Source organism: Arvicola amphibius, chromosome 11, assembly GCF_903992535.2.
Source record: "Arvicola amphibius chromosome 11, mArvAmp1.2, whole genome shotgun sequence".
Classification (NCBI taxonomy): Eukaryota; Metazoa; Chordata; class Mammalia; order Rodentia; family Cricetidae; genus Arvicola; species Arvicola amphibius.
The window spans coordinates 109,535,701-109,549,618 of NC_052057.2; the positions used below are offsets into that span (position 1 = coordinate 109,535,701).

At 45.8% G+C, this 13,918-nt stretch overlaps 1 long non-coding RNA gene across 2 annotated transcripts; it reads left to right on the top strand.

The window, feature by feature from the left end:
• Positions 1 to 1,539: 1,539 nt before the first annotated feature.
• LOC119826594 lies at positions 1,540 to 3,357 on the top strand. 2 transcript variants are annotated; one of them, XR_005287452.1, is made up of 3 exons: positions 1,540 to 1,817; positions 2,369 to 2,902; positions 3,199 to 3,357. It is a non-coding gene; the product is annotated as an uncharacterized LOC119826594 (long non-coding RNA). The 2 variants fall into 2 exon arrangements; XR_006020928.1 differs by having other exon boundaries at positions 2,838 to 2,902.
• Positions 3,358 to 13,918: the final 10,561 nt, after the last annotated feature.

Below are 13,918 nucleotides of genomic sequence, written 5' to 3' on the forward strand. Positions count from 1 at the left end.
CATCCGTCTATAGCTCCAGTTCCAAGAGATCCAACTCACTCCTCTGGCCTCTATGGGCAGCGCACAGACATACACACAGGCAAGACAACCATACACATAGCTAACACAATAAAAAATTTAAGCCATAAAAAGTTAGTGCCTCACTATAATCCCAAGGATGAGGAGGTAGACAGTAGAAGCCCTGGGGGTCACTGGTCAGTGAACCCAGTTAATGTCTTAAGGAATCGCTCTTAAGGAATGACCCCCAATAAGGTGATCTCTGGCCTCTTCACACACATGGGCGCATGGGTACATGTACCAGCACATATGTGTCTCACATACAAACATATACACAAAAAAGAAATGTGGAGTCTAAGGAAGATTGTTTTGTGTTTCTTGGATCCTGAGCTTTGGGATGCCTGCTTGTCTTCCTTTTGATAATAATAATAATAATAATAATAATAATAAATCTTCCTGAGAGAGACCATTAAGACTCAGGCGAAGCTGGGCAGTGGTGACACAGGCCTTTAATCCCAGCAGAGGTAGGCAGATCTCTGAGTTTGACGCTAGCCTGGTCTACAAAGCTAGTTCCAGGACAGTCAGGGCTACACAGAGAAACCCTATCTCGAAAAACCAAAAAAAAAAAAAAAAAAAACCCCAAAAAACAAAAAAAAACAACAACAACTCACGTGAAAGGTGTTAGGAATATTTCCTAACGCGAGCTCCCTGCCGATGCAAAATTCCCAATCAAGCCAAATCAAAACAAGCCAAATTAAGAAATATCCAGGTTTAATGGGAGACCTGCGCTCTCTCGGGTGATGCTGAGGGGGAACCAGGAAATCTTGAAACAAGAACACCGGGAGGAAGGGAAAGGGACCACAGAGTTCCTCTTTTGGGAACTCATTTAAATACCCTGGGGAAAAAAGTGGTCCTGACCCCACCCCCAGGGAGGTGTCAGGACCTGGCCTGCTGGGATTTGGAGTCCAAACCAGGCCTGGGGGCTGGGATAGATGCGAGGGGCTGGAGCCTACGCTCCCAACTTGACAAAAGGTAATCGTAATGAAGATGCAGAGGGTAGGTTACACCCTCAGAATGGTGTCCTAAAGATAGCACTGCCAAAGCCTTGACATCTGGTGGGAAGACTGCCTGTCACATAGTCTCCAACACCTGAAAGGAGGGAGGACCCCAGCAGAGACTGGGGAAAAGAGAAACGGCAGGTGGAAGGCGCAGGAAGGCTTCTAAGGTGACAGACCGGCTTGTCTTAGTATCACACTGCTCAGAGCTAGCTTTAGAACTGTCCAGATCCCGCCTGTCTTCTGCCCACATCCTCCCCCTCAGGACTAGCTCACACCTGTCCTAGAGACACACAAAAGGTTTTTTTTGTTTTGTTTTGTTTTGTTTTTTGAGAATCTTTTCATTGTGTGGAAGGGATGAGTGAAAAAGAGGGATTTAAACAAAAGCCAGAAAAGATGTCTGACTCCCGAACTCTGACCCCAGCCTGTCTGCCAAAGGCCGCCTCCCTCCGGCGAACAGGCTCAGAGGTGTGCCAGCTCAGCAGCTGGACTCCATGGGAGTGAGGGCGGCAGGGCCCGCTTCCCAGGAAGAAAGGCAGACAATATCTCTGCTTTTAAACACAAACAAGCGCACAGTTGTGAGTCACAAATTACTCCGTCTCTGCAGGAGGTCCATCCTGAGATTTGTTTGGGCCTCTGCAGGAGAATTGGCTCCATTTTCACTTAGATTACAGAAAAGCTAAGGCCAACCAGGAGCAGGGAGGAAGCTGTCACGTGGCGTGGCGTCTTGCAGAGCGCGAGCTGCCAGTCACAGCCCTGGTGAAGGTGAGTGGATACCAGGGGCAGAAGCACTCAGAGTGGGTTGAAGGCAGGGACTGCGCACCAGAATTCAGTAGCAGAGACGCGCCCCTCCCATTCGGTTCCTTGTTCTTGGTTTGGGGCCTTTCCAGGCCTTTACACACCCTTGTGCCTACAATCTCATCTGATCCCAATGACACACTTTCCTCCCATCTTCCTTCCTAACCCGTTGTGGGACAATGGTCTTTTATCCTGTCACTTGTGTTATTTTTAATAAAACGCTGATGGGCCAGTAACCAGGCAGAAAGTAGAGGTGGGGCGACCAGGTGGGAAGTAGAGGCAGAGCAACAAGAATGCTAGGAAGAGGGACACACAGTCTGCAGCCAAGACCCAGGCATAGAGGATGCAAGATGTGACTGACTCGAAAAAGGCACCAAGCCACGGTGGCTAACACAGACAAGAATAATGGGTTAATGTAAGATGTAAGAATTAATTAATAAGAAGCCCGAGCTACTAGGCCAACCAGTTTATGATTAATGTAGACCTCTGTGTGTTTCTTTGGAACTTAACGGCTGCAGGACCGGGTGGGACAGAAACCTCAGACAACACTAACCCACTGCGCTCACAAAACTACGATAACCCTGGGGTGGAAGAGGACGACAGAGGAATGATTTTAAGTCTCAGAACTAGCCAGCACTCTCAGGAGAATAAGGAAATGTGTAAGACAGTGGATTTTTGCAAAACCACGACCTTATCTCTTTCCCAACGTCATTGCTACAAGTGTAAGTTTCCGTGATTTTGTGTGTGCCAGTCATGACTCGGCTCTGCAGGTACCCTACCCTCTGCTAAAATATATCACAGAACTAAAGGAACCAAACCAAAGTGGAGCTTGTTATACAGTGATGACAGCCACCCCAGAAACATCCCAACACGGCAACCTAACCCATGGCTTTTACGAAAGGCTTCCCAGGGAGAAAACATCCCACATAGGCTACTGACACAATCTACTGCCGAGAGAGGAAACACAGTCTTGATGTTCCCTTCCAGATGTGACTTCTGTGTCACATGACTCTGCTCCACCCTTGTGACCTTAAAGCGGGCATCTGCCAAAGGTAAGGGAATGAGCTTAACTGGGTTCCGACAAGACGCTGTTTATGGATGCTGACATTTTAGTTTTATGTAATCCCAGGTTATAAAATATTCTTTTTTATCCAAAATATTTATAGATATAGGACTGCGGTGTAAGTCTGTGGTAGAGCACCTGCCCAGCATACACGAGGCTCTGAGTTGGGTTCCCAGCACCCCTAACATTATAACTGTACTCTCTTATTTCATGAGTCACACAAAACCCCGGTTTGATCTATGCATGAACAGGGTAGCCATGGGCGTCTCCATGCTTCCTTCTAAGGTCTACAAAGATCCTGAGGCCTAGGGTTCCGGTTTCCCCTGGATACCCATAACCCAGCAAGAACGTCCTCTACTCCACAGACTGTCACCTCCTTAGGAGTTCCCAGGGTTCAGTGGAAGGTGGATCATAGAACCACAGTATGTTTTAATGTATGTATGTCTGTGTGTGTGTGTGGGGGGGTACTCACAAACATGCATTTGTGTGCATGCAGAAACGGAGGGACAACCTTGAATGTTATCCTCAGGGACACCATCTACCCCCTTTACTACAAGATTGGTCATTGTCCTGGAGCTTGCCAATTGGTCTAGACTGGCTGACCAGCCAGTCCCAGGGACCCTCCTATCGTTACTTCCCAGTCCTGAGATTACAGTGCATGACATTTTCCCATGGGTTCTGGGGATTGGACTCGGTTTCATATGCTCAGGAGGCATGCACCTTACAGAGCCATCCCCATGCCCCCAGCAGCCCGTTGTTACAGAAAAGAGAGAAATCAGCCCTTCCCTTTTAGAAGCAGACTTAGCTCTCTCATCACCAAGGACACTGTCACTCAAAGCCACTCCTTAACTCCCTGTAATGACTCTGTGTGCTCTAGTCCCCCAAGGTCAGGAGGGAAATGCCGGAAAGTGCAATAGTCTACAGAACGTAGGAACACAAGGCCTAGCTACCTGCTTGGAACACTGAGAAATGAATGAGGAACAAACACCATGATGATTTAACCTGCCTGGGATCAAAGCTTCCAAGCCCTGGACCAAGTTCTTCAGGCCTTGTGGGCACCGATTTTATTTCCTTAAAAATCTCTGAAGGGAGGTGCCTCCCCGTTAGACAAAGAAAGGAAATACACGACCGTCCTCAGTATACCGTTTCCTCAGCCACTGAAGGCCTACTTGCGGTCGTGGCTTGCTTGTACCTCTGTACCAAGATGCCACGGATGCCACGCTAGCTGCCCACCTCTGAAGGCTCCTTGTGGTGTATCTATACAACAGAGAACACCCAACAGCTGATTTCCATTTCCTCACAGAAGCTCATTCACCTACACTCTGAATCATTGGCTTAAGCCCTGTGAAACTTCAGCCATATCCCAAGAATGGAGGCGGGGTTTAAATACCACTCTCCTCATAAAAAGCTTCAATCCCTGTAGTGTGAAGCGGCGGGGCTGCGTCCCGCCACCCGCCGCTGGCTAGCTTTACACCCGAAATAATTACACGGAAACTGTATTCTTTTAAAACACTGCCTGGCCCATAGTTTCAGCCTCTTATTGGCTAATTCTCATATCTTGCTTTAACCCATATTTAGTAATCTGGGTAGTACCACGAGGTGTGGCTTACCAGGAGAGATCTTAACCTGCGTCCATCTCGGAGAGGAGCAGCATGGAGACTCCTATGGCGAATGCCTGAAGCGTCTCCCCCACTCTACTTCCTTGTTCCCACAATTCTGTTCTGTCTACTCCACCTACCTAATTTTCTCTTAAAGGGCCAAGGCAGTTTTCTTTATTAATAATGAAAGTAACACATAAACACTCCTCCATCATTTCCCCTTTTTCTGTTTAAACAAAAAAGAAAGGCTTTAACTTTAACATAGTAAAATTACATGTAACAAAACAGTTATCAAGCAAGTATTACAGTTACAATATTTAAATCTATTTTATCTTTTATCATAACTAAGGAAAGCTATAACTATCTATTTATTCTTCAACTCCATCAAAGACTCCAGAAGGATATAATGCTACCTAAGTAAACAAGAAATAAGTAACTTATAAAACTCTAGAAATGACAGAGACAACTCGCTGCCTGGACAGTCACCCAAAGTTCCTCTGTACTGTTGGGGCATCCATCTTCAGCCTACAGGCCCATAAGTATCCAGCAGACATTTTCATGAAGCAGGAAATTCCAAAGACAGTTCAGTCACTTTCTGCTGTGTCCTGCAGAACGTCTCGCAGACTCTTTCACGAATCAGGAACCCTGAGAGACCATCTCACCTTTAGGCGAGTTTAGCAGTCCTCTTTCTGTGGGTTCCTTGTGTCCAGTTTATGCAACAGTCCAGGCAAGAGCAGTTTCTTGCCCAAATGGCTAACAAACTCCATAAGTAGCCTCTTCGATGCCCATCTTCCTCTCGAAGTAGATTGGTGCTGCCAGGAGCAGACGTGTCTCATTGTCATGAAAAACCCTAAGTTATTAAAACATTAAATGCCATATTCTGCAGTCTTTGAAAGATATGAAGAATGTCTATCTAACTGAAATATATCTCTACATATCTAGAAAATCTAATAACATGACTACAAGCTTAACTATTATCAATGATTATCCATTAACAACCTATATTTCCTAATTATACATTACAGTTTTTTAAAATGAACTACAATCACAATAGCTTAATCAAGATCAGAAATACATATACATATAACAAAATTGACCTTAAAATCTATACCAATGCAAATTCATATCTATATGGCCCCTTCCCTTCTCCTGCTCTCCCAGCACACTCTCCAAAAGGACTGGTATTATGTTCTCCTCTCACCTTTGACCTTTCTCAGGCTATGGGGACACAACTAGCTTCAAACAGAGTTCCTGTGGTCACATGTTCCCTGGCAGGAAGACACTGTTCCTTACACAAGGCAATTTGAAATGGGAAAAGTCCTCCTGGAGAGTAGGAAGTGACCATGGACAGTGAAGCCTAGGAAATATGAGCAGTCTGTGCTGGAAATTGCTCTTGGGAGGTATCCACAGGGATGGGGTAGCAGTGCCCGAATGCATGAATGTTCGCATTGCTGTTCTCTGTTCTAGGAGCCAGAACCCATTCTCCAGACCAACTGCCCATCCCTTATCTGTGTACGAATTGACCTTTGACAATGAGGTCTTTTATTTCATCTTTATATTTAGCATCGAGGAAATCTTTAACCAAGACTTATTAAGTAAATGAATAAACAAACAAAAAGCTCTCTCTCAGAATTTAGCGAGTATTTGCCTAATTTCCCCCCCTGATTGCCAAGAGAGACTATAAGCTATCATTCCAGAGAGCTGTAAAAAGCCCCCTGATCTCACTGACTGCCTTCTTTGTAAACCTGAGTAAACTCAGGATGGCTGCCATACACATCTGCTTTCAAGGCAAGAAGATGGGGGAGAGAGTGAAGGAAAGGGAACAGAGAGGCAGCCGTCAAACCTGTACCCTTTATCAGCAAAGCAGTGGTTTTTCCAGAACCCCACTGACACCCCTCTCAGTACACTGACGAGAGCCCACTGACTCCCACTCCAGTACGCTGCACCTCCATCGGTTCACCTCATGCCAGTGAACCTGAGTATTCATTATTTTTCATTCGCCCCTCATAAAGAGGAGCGCAGGCATACTGGGTATGGGAGGATCAAGCTAAATGCTACCACAGATCCCTAAATAATTCTATGGACACAGTACCCTACCCTCTGCTAAAATATATCACAGAACTAAAGGAACCAAACCAAAGTGGAGCTCGTTATACAGTGATGACAGCCACCCCAGAAACATCCCAACACGGCAACCTAACCCATGGCTTTTACGAAAGGCTTCCCAGGGAGAAAACATCCCACATAGGCTACTGACACAATCTACTGCCGAGAGAGGAAACACAGTCTTGATGTTCCCTTCCAGATGGTACACATAGTCACATCACAAACAGAGGTTTTGTTTATTTGGTTTTGGAGACGGGATCTCACTATGAAGCCCCCCACCCCACCCCACTGGCCTGAAACTCACTCCATAGTTCAGGCTGACCTCAAAGTGACAGAGAATTCTCACAAAATCTGCCTGCCTCTGCCTGCTGAGGACTGTGATTAAAGGCCTTTCTCACCACACCCTGGTGTACAAATAAAATTAAGAATAGCTTTATTATTTTCTGACGGAAGACAGCTAAGATCTAGACAGAAACCTCAGCTCAGGCTGGGAGGGTTGGTGATACTTCCCTCCAGTCCCCACAAGTAGTGTTAAAAGTGCAAGCAAGGGCCGGGCTGTGGTGGCGCACACCTTTAATCCCAGCACTCAGGAGGCAGAGGCAGGTGGATCTCTGTGAGTTCGAGACCAGCCTGGTCTACAAGAGCTAGCTCCAGGACAGGCTCTAAAGCTGCAGAGAAACCCTGTCTTGAAAAATCAAAAAAAAAAAGTGCAAGCAAGACTGAGCCAAGCAACACTTAGCGATGCACTGTGTCAGCAACAAGGAACTCGGGCTCATGAACCAGTTCCAGCTCCCAGTGTTTGAAGTGACTCACAGGCTAAGATGATTCTTATATTACTGAATGGTTGGGGAGGCAGATTAGAAGAATCCTATTTGGTGGCCTGTGAAAATCACATGAAACATTTGAGTCCACAAAGGAAGTGATGGGACCCTATTTACTTGTTCACATAGGAGTTCTCTGGGGGCTGCTTTGGGGCAGCATGGCAAAGGTCAAGACTTGAGTTGGAGCGTAGGCCTCCAGGGTCTTCGAACTCAAAAACATTTACTGCCTGCTTCTTTCCCAAAAGCTTTTGGCTGCCCAGAGAAGTGAGACTCGGTCAGCCTAGGCTGTTGCTGGAGGGAAAAATAAACCTGGATAGCATTCATGATCTCCATAGGCTGTGAGTGCAGCACCCTCTTCCTTCCGTAGGTGACACAGTCTAATCCAAGTCTAATCTACCACCCCCTGGTGATGTTCAAGTTGCCTTCTGAAGATTCTGGTGGCTGTAAGTTCTATCTGCCCTGAGTAGGGTTGGGGTTACCCAGAAAACTGAAGTGCAAAGTTGAGGGATAGGGAGAAGGAAGTGGGTGGAAGAGGGTTGAGAAGTCAAAGAAGGGGCTTTCTGGGGACCACATTTTGCATATGTAAAAATAGCCTGGCTGCAAAGGAAGCAGACCGTGGAGGGTTCAGTTTCTGCTCTGTGGGAACAGACTTGTTCCTCCCTAGGAGACCTCTGACGGACCTACTCAAGGCCAGCCCATGGGGAACTGTGGGTAGGAGATTCTATGGAAACGAGACCCCCATTGTTCTGCCACTTGGTGGAGCTGTGTGGGAGAGATCTCAAAAGTTCATCAGCCTTTCTCATGAATGAAAAAATAAAAGACAGAAGTGGAGGAATACCTGAGAAAGAGGGGAAAGAGACAATTACAACAGTGTATGACAAGAATATTGACTATTTAATCCTGACATTGCCCAACTGATACCCCCATTGTTCAGGTGGAGTCCTGGGGTGACAGCTGTGCAGCCATGCCTGGACTTTACGTAGGTGTTAGGATCCAAACTCAGGGACCCACGCTTGCTCAGCTATCGCTGAACCCAGGGAGCTCCCTCTCCCCAGCCCCAGCTGTCTGCATTGTTAAAGTCCCCCTGGTGGTTCAAATGTGCAGGAACAGTTGGCCAACTCTGTTCTCCGGCTTCTGAGCCCATCGACAACGTGAGACCCCGACATGCACGCTTTGGCAAGGAATACTGTGAAGAAGTACCGAGGACAGACAAGATCCCTAATGTGACAGAGTATTTTCTGTGAGATAGGCTACTCAGTATCCACTTCAAAGGGAACAGAACTGCCATCTTGAATTGGGGGGCTTTCAGACCTCTAGAAGGCAGCGGAGTGTTAATGCGGGCAAGAGTCAGAAGTCACAAGAGGTTTGGTCTAATGAGTGCTTTGTGACTGCAGAACAAGAGATGTAAGCATCGTTAGAAATTAGAGAGATACTGCTTCCACTGTGGAGCTAAACGTGAGAACTGAATTACCTACTCCGAGCAAGAAAGGGGTCATTCATGCAGTGATTTCAAGAGAAAACTTGGCGATTACTCACTTCTCCTAGTGGCTAGAAAACACTGAAACCATCTATCTATCTGCCAGGACCCATTTAAAAATTAACTGCCATGCAGGTTCGTTTCACATGCAAGCACCTAGAGAAAACAACTATTCAAGGTCTACAATGCTGAAAAAATGTATTTGCCAAGAATCAAAATGAAACTTACTGAAATCTGAAAAAACAGTCAACTATAGTGTCACCTTGACATTGAAGGACAAAAGATTTGCTAGTGTTTGATTTTCATTCCTGTGACTTGATCTTTTAGTCATCTCTTAATCAGAGACAGGATGGTAATATGTACACACACACATACACACCTCACAATACACACACACCTCACACATACACACACACCTCACACATACACACACACCTCACAATACACACACACCTCACACATACACACACACCTCACACATACACACACACCTCACAATACACACACACCTCACACACGCACACCTCACACACACACGCACCTCACACATACACACACACACACACACACACACCCCAAAATGACAAAGCTTAGAATTTAGAGCATAAGAAGATTAGAATCCCAACCCTATCAGGTTTTGGTAGGTGTCTTTAGGTAAGGACAACTCTTTAAATCTCAGCTTTACAGGAAGGATGAGGAAGACAATAGTGACGGTGATGATTGATGCTGGTGACGGTGATGGTGACGACGATGATAGTGACCATGACGGTGATTGTGGTGAGGATGGTGATAGTTATGGTCCTAATGGCAATGGTAATGATGACTATCATTCCCGAGCCCCTCTGTTTGGTTATCTTTAATCTCTCCGGTCACACTGGAGAATCTCTGATCATTTACTCCCCTTTATAAAATTCTATCTTATCCACACGGTCACTTGGCATTCTCTGTGTGTTCAGTAGCTGAAGTCCCTGGAACAGCTGCATGACAACTGTGGACCTGGCTCTGAGCCCCGCCCAGTGCCTCACTTTTTCAATGTCCGCTGATGACTGAGGGTGGTTCATAATAACAATGAAGCTCTTGGGGCGCCAACGAGAGACTATTTCCTCCAGAAAGTCCACCCAGTTCTCCAGGATCCCAGGGCAAAGGGTGCTACTGACCCACAGTAACTTCAGTAGGATGTAAGATCTTCTTTAGCATTTAACGGCTCTTGTTTCAGGATCAGCATCAATTTATTTTCTGCGACCTTTTTATACAGCTCACTATCTGGTAGGACCCCCCCCCCCCCACACACACACACTTCTTTTCTTTTCCACTCCAAAATATTCTAAGTTCTCCACAATTGTTTCATTTTCTGAATGAATCCTGAACCGTTAAATCTTGAATTCTTTTAGATTATCCGCTCTCAGACTTTCTCAAGGCGAAGCATTCTGTGAGGATCCATGATGGTGTGTTAATAACCAAACTACACCAACACAAACATGAATGAACTAATAAACAAAGAATATGGCCCCAGTGTTATGTTACACGCTCCGAAGAATTCAGTCAGACACTATTTGGAACAAATTGAAGGAGTCTCATGACCTCTAGTTCATAAGCGCAGGACGGTTTCACAGGTCCTAAGTCAAAGAAATATCAAAGACCTTGCCAATATGAGTGCTAAAAAAAGGAGCAAGTTGCCAGAAGAACAAGACCCCCCCTCATCCCCCACTCGGAAGCCATTGATTCAGCACTGATCACAGAGGAATGTGGTTTTGCAAGACACACGGTCCTGCCCAGCACAGAATACCCTTCTACATCAGATTGTGGTGGAGGCTGGATGCAAAGCCCGTCACTATCACAGGAGTACCGAACAACCCCGTGCTGACTCAACTGGAACTTTAGAAAGGAAAGAAATCATTGTTATGGTCTAGAAATTGTGTTAGAACAAGGAAAGACCACTTGCCAATTAAGAAAAACCAGTGAACTGCTGTGTCCTGTAGATAAGGCACAAAACAAGATGAGAGAGCATGTGAACAACAGTTGGCCCAAAGAGCCCAGGAAAAGAGAGGCAGACAGGTAGGATGGGCCCATAAGCATGATGGTAGCACAGCTGTTGGGTAGGGGGAAGGTAATCACTCACATTCTGATCTGCGCTGAAGTCCATGGGAGGGAATGCATTCCTGTTACTGTAAACCTGGTCCAAAGCTTACAGCTAAGATGCCAGAGAGGACTCTACTACTGAGGTTTTACTAAGTGGACATCAAACTGCCTTCTGAGTGTCTGTGCTCCTATCCTTGACCAGTGCTGCTCTCGGCCTTGGTCAGAGAAGCTTCTCTTTGCAATGGGCCGTGGTTAATACAGAGACTAGTAAACGGTCAAAGCGCTGGGCAGTGGCTGTGGTAATACGCTATATATGCATATGAAATTGTTAGGAATTAAAAAGAGAGAAGCAGAGTGGCAGGCAGAAAGATCTTTAGGGTTCAATGAGCAGGTATGGGGAATAACTGAAAGGAGGTTCTCACCTTGCTATGACTATCTTATTCCTTACTCTAGGAGAAAAATTTTATATGAATTCTCTTGGGAAACTATGTGGGTCTCAGACAGGTGAATGACTCAGATGCCCAAATGTGGGTTTTAAATGCCTTCCTCTGTACACCTTATCTCATTCACATGGGTGAGCAAGAGTTGCGGGCCAGTGGGTCTAAAACCATAAAGAATTCAAGTTTGTGTGTGGATTAAAGCTACTTGGGTCTGGTTTTTGTGGTGGTCAGCAATTCTGACAAACATCTTCCGGATGACCTGCTTCCTAAACTTGAAACTACAGAGACCTTGGTTCATCCTCCTCTGCGGTTTGGTTAGGTCTTCATAAGTGATTTAGGGAGATTACCTGATTGCTGGTGACTGCCTGAGGAGCCACCAGCAAGACACCAGGGCTGACTACAAGCTGCCGTATAATAACTTTTTCAACCACGGTGATTAGAAACAAAAGTTCAGAACGTAGATTCCTAGATACTGGTGGGACTCTGGCCCTGGACCTTCCCATGGAGGTGCCACACGGCGGCTGCTCAGAACGCTGGACTACCTCTTTGAAGATCGCTATCCCAGTCTGGAGTATGCACACACGCTCTTTCTTCTCGTGGTGTGCTACATCTACACGTGAAATCTTCTTGAACAGTACTTTCCAGGTTGTATTACTTTGGAAAATAGATAAAAGCAATTTGCCACATGTGTTTAGTTTGTCGAAGAAACGGCCAACCAGCCAAATTTTTCCAGAATACATTTTATATCCGTATATAATGTTCTCACCATATACAGAGAGATAGAGACCGTTTTTCTGAGGCTATAATGCCGGCGTTCATTTGTGGCTCATGAAGATGTTCGGAAGGCAGTTATCAAAGGGGATCTCTCAAGGTCTTTTTCAATAATGCCACTGTAATAAGCGTTTAGTCTGTCCAAGTGACTACTTAAAAGGACAAATATAATTTAGATGGATATCTAGCTTGACTGGGGACAAAGTCCATTAGTCATAATGCTTTCTCTCTTCCTTTCCCCTCCCCCCTTCCCTTCTTTCCCCTCTCTTATGTCTTCTTGCGTTGCCAACATTGAACTCAGGCCCGTGCAAATGCCAGGCACGCCGGGCAAACACTCTCCTACTGACCTTGGTCCTAGCCAGAGGGTCTTTCTTTAAAATGTTCCTTGGAAAGGCTTAAAAAAGCAAACCTTTTCCCCTTTCCTACCTCCTGGCCACCTCCAACACTGGACAATCCAACGAAGCAGCCCCTTGTTTATGCACTGGGGATATTTCCCCAGTATTAGATCTTTCCCCTCTCAGCCCTGGGTTTCATCTCTAACACTAATTTTCTTGCAGCTTTATGCTTTTGTTCATAGATTTAAATGAACCCACGCACATAACACACACGGCCCAGTTTTCCCTTCTAGTCTTTGCTCAATTGAACTCTCGTAGTCCTTCAAAGCCAGCTCAGACTTTGCCTTCTCTGGCCTCCAGCCACGGTTCTCTCCCGGATATTGCTTGTTGCTTCTAACCCACCCACAGTGTAACAATCCCATCACTGGGTAGGGGCATAAAACACCAGTTGAGTAATGTGAAATAAAGATTAGATTGATTTCCCAATCCCAAGCGAGAATTCAGAGTCGTAAATAAGAGAAACGGCAACAGTTTGTTTTTTATCAGTTACAAGTCCAACAAGCAAACAAAAAGGCCGGCTTTTAAACCTTCTGTCTGATTCTTTGGGAACTCTATTGGGAGCTGCATGGTGGTACATGTTTGTAGTCAGGAGGCCATAGCAGGAGGATTGGGAGTTTGAGGCGAGCTTGGGGTACGTGGCAAGTTCCAGGGCAAGCTGAGCTAATTAGTGACACACTGTCTCAATGAAAGAAAAAAAAAAGAAGGAAGCCGGGCGGTGGTGGCGCACGCCTTTAATCCCAGCACTCGGGAGGCAGAGGCAGGCGGATCTCTGAGTTCGAGGCCAGCCTGGTCTACAAGAGCTAGTTCCAGGACAGGCTCTAGAAACTACAGGGAAACCCTGTCTCGAAAAACCAAAAAAAAAAAAAAAAAAGAAGGAAAGAAAGAAGGCAACTGTGCCAGGAATCTTCTGGTACCACAAGTATGTGAAGGACAGGCATCTGGTCTTCATCTCCGTGTAGGGTAAAGAGCCCAAAGATATGTGATCAATTTCAAGTCATCAGTTAGAAAGCAAAAGCGTTAAGACACAAAGGGAAAAGGAAAGTATCAGGTAGCAGCAGAAAGGGTGGAGACGCAGCTGTGTGAACCAAGGTGAAAAGCCGCTAGGTACTCATCTCACCTCAGCCGTGCCCCCCCATGGCCTCATCTTCTTCCTTGACTGCTTTGTTTCCGCCAGCACAAGAAAAAGAAACATGAAGCCAACATGCCAGAAGTCTGACATCTTCTCTCTTCCTTCGCAAAAACTCGAAGACGGGATTCTGTCAAACTAAAACATTACCGCACGTCAATTAACAAAATGATTTTTAAAAAAAAAAAAAAA